This window comes from Myotis lucifugus, unplaced genomic scaffold (assembly GCF_000147115.1).
Source record: "Myotis lucifugus unplaced genomic scaffold, Myoluc2.0 scaffold_8, whole genome shotgun sequence".
Taxonomy (NCBI): Eukaryota; Metazoa; Chordata; class Mammalia; order Chiroptera; family Vespertilionidae; genus Myotis; species Myotis lucifugus.
Genome location: NW_005871056.1, coordinates 9,616,391 through 9,628,628, shown reverse-complemented (window position 1 = coordinate 9,628,628; position 12,238 = coordinate 9,616,391). Strand labels below are relative to the sequence as shown.

Below are 12,238 nucleotides of genomic sequence, written 5' to 3'. Positions count from 1 at the left end.
AGCTTAGCGGGCCAGTCGAGGTCCTGACGAGGACCAGCAACAAAACCCGAGACGGCGCCAGGGGTGTGAGTCAGACCCCAGCACGGAGCCCAAGGCAGCCCATGAGCAGGGCCCGTGTGAGGCCGTGTGCACCCCTGCAGCTCTGGCGCTGGACACACCACTTGGCCCAGGAGCCTGTGGGTGGATGGAGAGGACGCTCTGGGTGAGCAGCACACAGGAATCAGGAACAGAGAGGAGGGCCCTGGAGAGCTCAGGTTCCCCCACAGGGGAGCCTCGCTGGCCACCTCGCCACATGGAGGCGTGGCTGTCTGACTCCTCGGGGTCTTCTCAGCACCGGTGTCTCTCCTGGGGGCCACTCCTCCCCACCCCGGCCACTGTTTGTGGTTGATTCCCCCAGGCGGCAGGCTGAGGGGTGGTCGGGTCCCAGGCTGCTCTGACTGCTCATCCTACTGACATCTGTGTGGCCATCTGGGTAGATCCCGGGGCACGGCCCATGGCACGACAAGCACTCCACGGTGGGAGTACCGTCACTGCTAACTCAGCCAGGGTTTGTGGAGCCCCTCTGGCGGGAGCCGCAATCTGCTGTGTGCACGCTTGGCCCACTGACTCCCTGAGCCCCTGGCCTGCCTGGGATGCAAGCCACTTGCACCCTTAGCTGCACAGGAGGTGGGCGTGCAGGGGGTGCTGTGGCCTGGATTTGGTAGACCCACCGAGGCCCGGTGCTCTGAACCCTGCAAGGCATCCTGGCCCTGGAGGAGGTTTCCCCGACCCCCCAGCCATCCTGACGGACATCAAACCAAACCTGAACAGAGACAGCCTCCAGCCCAGCGGCACTGCTGTTTCCTCCCACTCAAAGCACAGCGCTTTCCAGGCAACACAGGCCTTGTTTGGCTTTGCAAAGGGCATGAAGGGAAGTATCAACTCTCGGCCAGCTGAGTCCCCCTCTCAGTGAGCCTGCTCCTTCCTCCAGGGGTCAACTGTGAGGCCTGGAGGGGCTGGGCCCTCCCTGAGCCACGGGCAAAGTCAGCTCAGCTGGCTGCGTGGAGAAGTGACCTAGACAGCCAAGTATCACCCATCCCCACCCCACAGTCCTCCCTCCAGTGAGGGCGAGCGCAGTGCCGCCCACACTGCAGAGTGGTGAGCTGTCCAGGCCAGTTCAGAGCACCAGTGCCCAGGTCAGTCCCTGAGCCCTCCCCTCCTCCCACACCTCCCATCCTCTCCCTCCCGGGCCCTGGGAGCAGAGAAGGTGGGTGCTCCCCCTGCCCTCCCAGTCTGGAGAGGCACCATTTATTGTTGTGGCTGGTTGGTTGGTTGTGTTTTCCAGCTCTACAAGTTACCCTAAATCCGTAGAAAATTGTGCTATCAGAAAATTGCAGAGAGGCAATCAAATTTATGAATTCCCCCCCCCCCACACACACACACACTAATTGTTGTTCACATAATGGAGATCCTAAGTATTCAGCCTTCTCCGTTCCATGCCCAGTTCCCCCACCCCACTGCACCCTTTGGCTTAACTTTATATGAGCAGGATTTTTCTCATTACATCACACACTCTTTGTAAGCACTATATATATAATTGATTTCAGAGAGGAAGGGAGAAACATCAATGATGAGAATCATTGATCAGCTGCCTCCTGCATGCCCCCTACTGGGGATCAAGTCTGCAACCCAGGCGTGTGCTCTGCCTGGGAATCTAATCTAACCGCAGCCCCCTGGTTCATGGGTCAACCACTGAGCTGCACTGGCCGAGCTAAACAGCCTTTTAGAGCAGCGGTTCTCAACCTGTGGGTCGCGACCCCTTTGGGGGTCGAACGACCCTTTCACAGGGGTCGCCTAAGACCATCGGAAAACACATATATAATTACATATTGTTTTTGTGATTAATCACTACGCTTTAATGATATTCAATTTGTAACAATGAAATTGGGGGTCACCACAACATGAGGAACTGTATTAAAGGGTCGCGGTATTAGAAAGGTTGAGAACCACTGTTTTAGAGGCTGCAGGGTCTTCCTGCACTGGCCTGAACCGGGGTTTATGTGGGCGTTCCCCTAGTGCAAGCTTCGTTTATTCATTGCGTGGTGTTGCAAAAGTCATGGCATGAAAAGCTTGGCCTGCATTCCAAATGATTTCCTTGGAATGTCTAGAAGCGGCACTATTGGGCAAAGCACAGGAACAGTGTTAGGGTTCTTGGTCTCTGTTACTCAATCAAGACTTCGACACACTGTGCTCAGAGCCAGAGATAGAGGACCCCTCAACCACAGACCTTGCTGCTTAGCATGCAATTATCTTGCCACCACTATCAATTCTGGGGTTTCCAAGTACCAAATAGTCCCCGTTTCCCTACCCTCAAAGGCCACCTTCCCCACAAAATAAAAGAACGTTAAACATCTTTGGAAAGAGTGCTGGGCCCAGGAGATAAGAGAGCAGGTTCCACAGCCTCTTGGCCACCAGTGAGCTGGGTGAACTCAGGCTTGACCCGAATGGTCCCCAAGGTCTCCCAGCCTGTGGCACAGGCTGGCCGTGCAGGAGTTAGTGGGCCAGACTGGGGTGTCCAGTTGCCCTGGCTTGTATCCCAACTTCGCCACTTGCCAGTGGCAGCACTCTCTAGGGCAAGTTCTTTAACCAGCCTGAGCCTTAATCCTATCATCTGTGAATGGGAACGGGAGAAATTCAATTACCTATCAAGGTATCATAAGAACTGAATGTAACTGTACACTCGGAAACTATATATTAAAAAACAAAACAAAGAAACAGCTCGGCTGGAGTGGCTCAGTTGGTTGAGTGTTGTTCTGTGCACCAAAAGGTTGCAGGTTCAATTCCTGATCAGGGCACATGCCTGGGTTTTGGGTTCAATCACTGGTCAGGGCAGGTAAGTAAGGCATCGGATCAGCGATGTTTCTCTCTCACATTGATGTTTCTTTCTTCCCCCCTCCCCTTTCCTCTCTCTAAGTATGTCCTCGGGGAAGGATTAGAAAGAACAAAACAATGACTGGCACAAAGTAAATACATAAAGGGGTTGATGCTATCAAGTTTGCTTGCTGTGGACTGAAACCATGACACAACGGGAGGGGGTCCCTACGGTGGAAAAAGTGCTCCCAGCCCACAGTGGCGCGAGTTACCCAGCAGGTGCCCTACCCACCTCTGTCCACCCAGAGACCCCCAGGCTGGCTGCTCTGCACCAGGACCTTCCAGGGAGGAGTTGAGGCCTCTGCACCAGGTGGTTATCAAAGCCCAGCTGCCTTGAAGGCTTGGGAACATAATCTCCGGAAAGAGACTGTCTGCACTCGCTGGGCAACAAGGACACTGGACTCAGATAAGCCTGTGGGGCAGCTGCGGGGGATTGTACCTGGGGCCGCGGGAGGCCCGGGGACGCAGCCTCGGACGTTTCCTCGGGGCTTTGGTGAGACAGAACCCTCTCTAGGTGGCTCTAGGTGGTGGAGGGTGGCGGAGAAACCAGGTGAGGCCCAATCCGGCCTGTTTGAAATGAATAAAACTAAAAAAAAAAAAGACCGTACCCTTTTATGTAATGATGTTTACTTTGAATTTATATTAGTTCACACAAACACTCCATCCATGCTTTTGTTCCGGCCCTCCGGTCCAGTTTAAGAACCCATTGTGGCCCTCGAGTCAAAAAGTTTGCCCACCCCTGCTCTAGGTGGTGGAGGATGGCGGAGAAACCAGGTGAGGACAGAACCCTCTCTCTGGGCTGAGGATGGAGAGCCACAATCAGAAGCAGGCCTGTTGTCTGGGGCCAGCCCGAGCCTGGCATCCAGCCACCAGGCCGGGGCCTCCCAGGATAAGCGGTGGCTGGCTCTGGGGCTCTTGCAAGGAAGGGGTCACAGCTCTGGTCAGTGGGTGTCCTTAGCATCCCGGTCAGTTTGCTCAGCAGCAGTAGGAACCCCTCATTCCAGGACAGGATGTCCTCCCAGGGGAGCTGGTGGGAGTGACGATCGGCATTTCACAGATCTCAACCGCACGCCGTGGTTGAAAGCGGTCAGAGTCTGTGCCTAGAATGACAAAGTGAACCAGGGGCCAGCAGCACGTGAACGCCAGTCTCCCACGTGTCCTTGTTCTGAGGAGGGCTCCCCGGTTTCCCCAGCCTGTCCAATGGGGTGAGGAGCCCCTGAACCAGTTACTGATGTTTTAAACAGTCACCGACAGAAACCAAGGGAAATGACCCTGTCATAGGAATTACAGTTCTGCAGGCAGCAAACTCTGTGCTTCTCAGTGGCATGAGCAAGTAGCCACTAGAAGGTCTTTATTTCTCCTCTCTTAATGGCCTTGAAATGCAACATCCAGGCAACAATCATTAATGTCCGTTCCCATGGCTCCTGTTACTGATCAGGCAACCACTCCTACTCTTTCTCTTGCTGAACAGAAAACCCTTATTTTGTCCAGGTATTTACCTCCCTCAGGCCTGGCTCCATGGAGGCACAATAATTACTCTAAGAACATAGTTCCCAAACCACGCACCAAGGCACCCCAGGGTGTTGCAGTGAATTCAACGGAGCACCAGGTGATATTTTAAAACTTCAAGGAAAACTTCAAGGCACCTGTCCACGGTCCAGAGTGGGCCACTGTCCCCACCAGACTCGGGAGAAGGGCACATGTGGCATGGCTGGGAGCGGGTCCCCTCACTCTCCCTCGGGGTGAGAAGAGAGTGGCACACAGACCCAGGGCCACCCTGTGATCTCAGGGAACTACCCTTAGCATGGCACCCGTGCTGAGGACAACAGAGCGGAGGGACAGGGAGACCTGGGTCCCTGAGCCGTCACTAAACTTCTGGCTGTGTCCACCTGCCTCTGGCGTCCTACAGTGTGAAACACGACATTCCTTATTGACAGAAATAGCGTGAGTCATGGGTTGTGTTACTTGCAGCCCAAAGCATTCCATGTATACATTTATACCGTGAGTACGAATGCACTTGCTGTGACCCAGGCTGTGCTAGGAGGAGCTGGGCAAGTGGAGAGGGGCAAGCGGGCCTCTGACCTTGAGAAGCCTTAGGGAAGAGGAGGCACCAGGACTCCCTGTGGCCAAAGTCTGTACACAGCTCTCCTGGGACATGACTAGGAGCTCTGGCTCTTCCCGGGTGAGGGTGAGGGCTGTGACGCAGGCATCTTCTAGGAGGGCACCCCCCCCCCCCCATCACCCAGACACCACCCACGCACTTACACACTGCACCGGAGTCACCGTTCCCAAGTCTCCTGTATTCGCATGAGCTCCTCAAGAGGAAGATCTGAGCTCCTGGGAACCCACCTAGCCCAGCCCAGACACACCTAGGATCCCCCACAACAATGAACCAACCAAATGGAAAGGACGGTAAGGACAGGGGGGTCAGGGGGCATCGAGAGCTCCCAGGAGGAGGGACCAGCATGGTTAGAGGCGGGAATAATACTGACATGAGTAACATGGGCCCGGCAGCTGCTGGCTCTGGGCATTAGTCCCTTCCCTGGGGGAGCTCCGAGCCGGGGAGCGAGGCAGCCTTAATAGAGGGTATATATCCAATTCCAAATCGTGGGAAAGAAGAGGATGCTCTGAGGGAGAATAACAGGGAGCCTGCTTTAGACTGGTGGTCAGAGAAGGTGCCACTCAAGCTGAAACCTGAAGGACGAGGAGCAGCCGGCCAGGCAGCGCCGGGGGAAGAACATTGCAGGTGGGGGGCAAAGAGCAGCCAAGGCCTGGGGTGGCATCCACTCAGCAGCCAGGGGACAGGGAGAGTGCAAGCGAGAGCTGCCAGGTTTAGTCACACTTTGCATATAGACACACACACACACACACACACACACTAAATTTGAATTTCAGATAAACAAATGCTTGTTTGATATAAGTATGTCCCAAACATTGCATGGGATATACTTACACCTGCAAAGCATTCCTGCATGGCTTGTCTAAAGTCCAAATTTAACTGAGCCCCAGACTTCTCGAGGCTTCTCCAGGGAGGCAGGATGAGGCTGCCCTGCCCTGCGGAAGGGGCCAGGTGGGATGGAGGTGGGCTCTCCCAGAGGCTGGGGCCCTGGCCAGCTGAAGGGTGGGCCCTGCTCTCAGAGGCCTCCATCCCTCTCCTGTTCCTGCAGTCAGGACTCGCTCTGGGCGCTGCCATCTCCGTGGACCAAAATTGACTCCAAATGCAAACCGAGAAGGAAATTACAACAACATGAAGCCAAGACTTGCCTTCTATTTCTGGCACCTCAGTAACTTTAGAAAGTCCTGAAAGATTTAAATGGTTTGTCATTTCAGGAAAATTCCACCCCCTTTCCAGAGTGAGGCCAAGCCTTCCCAGCTCCTGCCCGAACAGTCAGACCTCGCTGATGTGCACTGTTGCCAAGAGGGTGCAGATGGGAAACCACAAGGCACCGCTCACCGCTGACACCCGGCCGGGGGTCCTGGGCAGGCCTGTCGGCAGCCCAGCCCCTCTCCCTGTGCCCGGGCTGGGGCTGGACTCCAGGTGCACCTGCAGCTGTCGGATTCGGAGACCAACAGGGGGCGCCAGAGACTGTGTGGGACAGTGAACAGAGTGGCCTGAAGGTGGAGGGAAGGCTCCAGACCCAGAACCTGGTCCGAGGAGCAGCAAAGATGAAAATCATTGTAGACTCACAGTGAGCCTTTCCCCCCGCTGGTCTTAAAATAAAAAGTAGAGAGATACATGCTCTCAAGTATGTGAGACACACAGGGTGCATCATCATCCCCACATACAGAGCATGTTATGACAGCTTCCAATCCGCTCTCGGCCACCAGGCTGAGATTGATTAGCAATGTCTGCCATGGACACAGGATAGGAGGGTGGGGGGCACGTATTGCCCACTCATGGACTGGACTAATCTTGAAATACGAATGTTATTAACATTCGCTAGTTCAAAGAGCAACCACGATCCCTACTGCCTCCAGAGAAAGCTAAGCTTGGTATTCAAGGCCCCTCACAATCTGTACCCCACATCCCTGGCAACCTCAGTTCCCACCAGTAACCCTGTGCTTCAGCCAGGCTGGCTGCCGCACTGTGGGCCTCGGGCGTGCCTTCAGTGCTCCCCGCGTGCCTTACTCACGGGGTCTGCTTGACTAGAACAAGCTTCTTCCCCTTCCCAAAGTCTCCTGGCCTCAACTCGAGGCCAACGTAGCCATGATCACCCAGTCCACGTGGCCCAGCTTCCACTCAGCCTCTACAGCATCTAAGTGTGGCCTTCGTTAGCCACTGCTTTTTTAAGGCCTGGAAGAATCACTTGTCTTCTGTGCACATGGAGTCCGTCTCCCTGCCTACACTATACACTCCCTGAAAGAGGGGTGCTGCCTGGTTCTTCCTTGGGAAGGGAAGTGAAACACCTGTTCCAAGAACCAGACTTGGAATTTTCATCCATTCTCCCACCCAGGGTTGATCATCCTGTGGTGTGAGTATGACCAACCTCATCTTATAACATGAGAGAGATAAAGGCTCAGAGAGGTGAAGTGACCTGTCCAAGGTCACACAACTAATACTAGTACGTGCCAGGCTAGGATTCAGACTCCGATCTGAATGCAAATCCCGTCGTTTCCAGGATCCCTCCCCGGAGAATCGCATTTCCACAGAAGACCCCAAAGAGGGTAAAGCTCAACCCCAGCGGACGTGCCTGATGCTTAGCAGACACTCAAAAAATATCTGTGGTCTGATAAAGCTCTAATGGTGAGGCGTGACATGCGAAGGCAGGTGGTGGAGGGATCCAGCTCCCCACCAATCTCACCTCCCAGGTGACGGCTGATCCCACCTGTGGAAGGCTAGCATGGCCAGCAGCCACCCAGAGCATGAATTTCCTGCCTTTTTATTTTATATCCGGCCCTTCTCTCTACCCCAAGCTGCGGTTTGCTGACCATCCTGGATGATTCGGCCTTGAACTGCTGAGGCCGACACACCGACTGCTTTAACCGCAGGAGAAGCCAGAAACGTCTGTCACTTGCGCCCTCGGTTTATCTTTAGAAGAATGACTGAAAGGACCTCCACGGCCCAGGATGATTGTTTTGACAGGTTTTTATTGTGCATAAAATTGCGTCATTGTTTTGTTTAACATTGAAAGGAGTTAAACTGCTATGAACTTAATGCGCCACCCCCAGTAAACCATTAGGTCCCTTTATGTTCCTGACTTTATAAGTCTGTTTCCCTCAGAGGAACATCTGTTGTATACTTAAATGACCTTAGTTCAAAGGCACGATCAACAAAAAATTCTTAACTCCGCTAGGAAGCATTTGAGGGTATCCGTTACTCTGCGCTGGTCGCGGTGTTAGGGGCTTCTCCATTAACAGCTGTGCACATCTGCCCGTGGGGGCAGAGGCCCTCTCTTTCTGCACATCATTAAAGATGCTCAGGCCTGCATTTCGGCCGCATTCCCGCTCTGCCCCATGCAAGGGACTCTCGCCAAAGTCTCCATTTTATGGGCACCCATAGCCAGGGTTCTGCCCAAGCACAGTTTTTACCCCACATGCGGAGGGCGTGCGATGAAAGACGAGCAAGGGGTGTGCTGCTAATCCTTGGAAAGGACGTGAATGAGCATTAGGAATTCCGAGCAACTTGACCAACGCAGGGAACACAGACTGTTCTTAGCCAAACACGAAGGAATCTGCGGAGAAACACGAGCCTGCTGCAGAGAAAGCTTACAAGGAGGCACCATCTTGGAGGCCATAAAAATCATATTGGAAACAGAGATAGCAAGGCAGCCGGCTTTCTGGCTTCCGCACTGATGAGCTCATCCTGACGTTATTCCCATTTTCCAGATGAGTCAACAGGCACCGAGAGCCCCTGGCTCCGGCAGAGGAGGGCTCGGCGGCAGCCTCCAGCCGCTGTTTATAGGTGGTCCCTGCTCAGGTAACGCGACCCAGGCCAGTCTGTCCGGATGAAGACAGTGACGGTGTGGACAATCGTGCTGAGGTTCTTCAAAGGCCTTCCTCCGGCTCCTGTGCTTCAGGCATGGCTCTCAGTGGGTCTTCACCACGTTAGCTGGCAGGCTTCCTTCTCCTTAGAGTTTGGTCAGACTTTCCAGGGAATGTGACTTTCCCAGGATGCTTTGCTGTCAAGTCTACCAAACATCAGGGGATGCAAAACTGAACCTCTCCAGGGGCCTGCGGAGGGGTGGGCTGTCTCAGTGCAGAAAAGCTGGGCCTGCGGACGGGGCCTCGGTGTCCACCTGGCGGGGGGTCGTCCTGGGTCGGGACAACTGGGCCCCAACTCAGCTTTCAGGCACTCTGGGGGCCCCTTCCCTCCAAGGGGTCACCGGGACGTCATGCACATGTGCATCTTTATGAGTTGTTGAAACTTTTCTGGAAGTTGGTGGGTTGCTGCAAAGCTGGCTCATGGAGTTGGGCCTCTTTGCAGTTGGAGAAATCATTGCTCGAAATAAAGGAAAGCTGGGTTTTGCCTTATTTTGAGAGGCCTGGCCTGCACTGGCTCCCTCTTCCTATGCTATCTTTTAGAGAAAGCTGAAGAGTTTTGTTCATGAAAAAAAAAAAGTGTTTTTAAAAAGCATAGATCCAATTCCAGTGCCTAGTTTCGGAGACTGCCAGGACCTCTTTGTTGGACCACAGTGTGGCAGCACTTCCTCCCTGGCGCCGGGAGCATGTGGACCCATCTGGGCCTGAGGAACCTCAAGGCTTTTGTTTGGTTTTGGTCATTAAAGTCTTAGTTGAAATGGGATGTGACCCACAACCCTGTTATTCTTTCGTTTTCCATCCAGTCCGTCCGTCGGCCCAAGATGATCAAAGCCCAGTCTGTCCAGTCCCGTGACGGCCTTTAAAGGACGCGGAGATGAGCAGAGTCAACAATCTGCCCTAAACGAGCAAAGATATGTGACTGGTGGAGGGGCGGGGGAGAGACCCTAGGAGGCAAAGGGCTCCAAACCTGTCCGGGGATAAGGGAGCGCAGCCAGAGCCGAGGTCTAGAGGAATGTTACAGGTCAGGTGAAGAGCAGAGAAGGAAGCCGGGAGGGATTCCAGGCAGAGGGGGCAGCACTGCAAGGGCCTGGGTGCTGGGGCCTCTGTGACTTGGGCCCAAGGGGGTGTGGAGAAGAAGGTGGTCGTGTCCAGATGCAGGGCGGGCGAGGGACGCCCGAATAAAGACCGATCTGACCGTGCACTTGCCTGACTCACCCCACTCCCCTGGCCTTAATCCTGGCCCTGTCAGTCCATGCCTGCATTCAAAATGTTGATATTTTGTTTGTCATGGATTCTTTGCATTAATTTTGAACCCACAAAAGACTGCATTAAAACATCATTTGTCTTGGTTGCTGAGTTTTGGGGCCTCCCCTTAAGTTCTGCCCCGGAGTTGACTACCTCACTCTCCCCAACCTAGTCCTGGCTCTTTCAAGAGAGGAGGCTTGGGAAGGGGGCTGGACAGGAAGCCAGGGCAGCCCTCTCAGCTCAGAACCCTGCCTCCTACCCTGAAGGGGGCTGGGGGCCTAGGGCAGGACACAGGTCCCAGGGGCAAGGCTCTCAGCTCAGCGCAGAGGCACTCAGACACAAGGCAGGCAGGTGGGAGGGTGGGAGGAGGTCTGGTCCCCATTAGGGCTATTTGCTTGTGGTATCAGGCCAGTGGGGCTGCGGGCTGGTTAACAGGCATGGCCCCGACGGCTGGGAAGGAGCTGCTGCCTTGAAATCGCATCGATTGCCTCTAATTTCCCTGCCCCAGGCAGGAGGCCCGAGGGCAGCCTAATGCAGGGTGGCAGCCGTGGCAGCCCAAGATGGGACATCTCTCCTGACTGGGAAAACACAAGAGGTTTCTCTTCTCAGCTGGTTCTTACGGATAATGCCATTTACTCCCACTGAAGTCCCAGCCGATCCAATTCCACCTCCTCCAAGAAGCCTTCCGGCCCTGTCCTGAGCCCTGGGCTCTGGCATCAGGCACAGCTGGGCCCCTTCCTTCCCCTCCCTGATGCCCCTCTGAAAGGAACTCCCACCCTCTCTCAGACTCAGTTTCTCTAGTTGCAGAATGGACAGACGGAACCCCTGGGGCAGACCTGTGGTGACGATGATGGGGCGACGTGAGGACGGGCCCCTTGCTCAGGATAGCACTCCCCTTCTAAGAGCGAGCATGGCTTTCCCATCCGATGGCCACTGTCCTCCACGCCCAGGTCCCCCCTCACCCCACTTCTCTGAAGCTACAGAGGCACCAGCATCTCCTCTCCCCTCAAAAAGAATCCAGATCTCAGACCAGCCTCCTACTTCTCACCTTCCATCCTCAGGCGACCCACGGCCGAGGGAAAGCAGAGACAAGCCCGCGGGCCCGGTGGCCTTGCTGGTGCTGGCACTGGGTGGGAGTGAGAGTGGGCAAATCTCCCCCCTCCCCTGCTCACTGCGGGCTGCTTCCTGTACGTCTCCCCCTTCTCTCCCTCTCTGCCTTCCAGCCTGACCTCCTGGGGGGCACCTCCGAGCCAGCGAGCGCCTCGCTTCTCTCTCCAGCATTTCTCTGGCTGCTGCTTCATCTTTTCCTCTCCAGCCCCTAGTCCCCAGCTCCCACGTCCTGCCCTCTTCACTCAGTAACACCTATTGCACAGTCCTAAGTATTTGCTAACCGCCTGTTATGTGTCAATGGCTATGCTAGGCGCTGGGCGTGGAAGGGTGGCCGACACGGGGATGTTCTAGTGCCGCGGTCGCCAACCTTTCGGACCTCGTGGACCACCGGTTGGCGACGGCTGTTCCGGTGGCTGTCCTCGCTCTCTGTCTTCCTGTAGCACTATTTTCTGAGCTAAGGGGGAGATGAGGCCTGCCCTGCAACCCCAGAGGAAAGCAGACGAAGCCCCCCCCCCCCCCCCCCCCCCCCCCCGCCAACCTGCCCTGGGATGCAGAGGCCTCCTTGACACTGTCCTCCTCCCACTCCATCCTCCAGGGCGAGTCCTGCCTCCACGGCGTAGGGAGTGAATGGGGAGGACAGGACCTCCTCTCTCAGGCTGGGATGGTGAATGGCCAGAGAGGAGCAAGAAGCCAGGTCACCACCACGTCAGGCCCGGAAAGCACTGCTTCCCCCGATGGCCTGCCCCCCACCATTTCAAAGGGCTGATAACAGCTTGGCGGCCTTGTCTCCCCCACACGCTGCGCAGCAGCACAGGCGGGAGAGCAGCCTCCCGGCCAGCAGCGCCAGGGTGAGGTGCTCCTCTGCTGGGTCAAGGTGTTCCAGGCTCCTCTGGGGCCCCCAGAACTGGCGCTTTCTGGCAAGACAAACAGCTGTGATCCCTGCAGGGCCCTGCAAGCAACATCTTGTTCACAGTTAGGGGTCAGTGCCCATCGG

General features: G+C 55.4%; 1 pseudogene; it reads left to right on the top strand.

Annotated features, from left to right (window-relative positions):
• The first annotated feature begins 3,668 nt into the window (after positions 1-3,668).
• Positions 3,669-12,238, top strand: part of LOC102417661 — a 71,642-nt pseudogene continuing 63,072 nt past the window's right edge.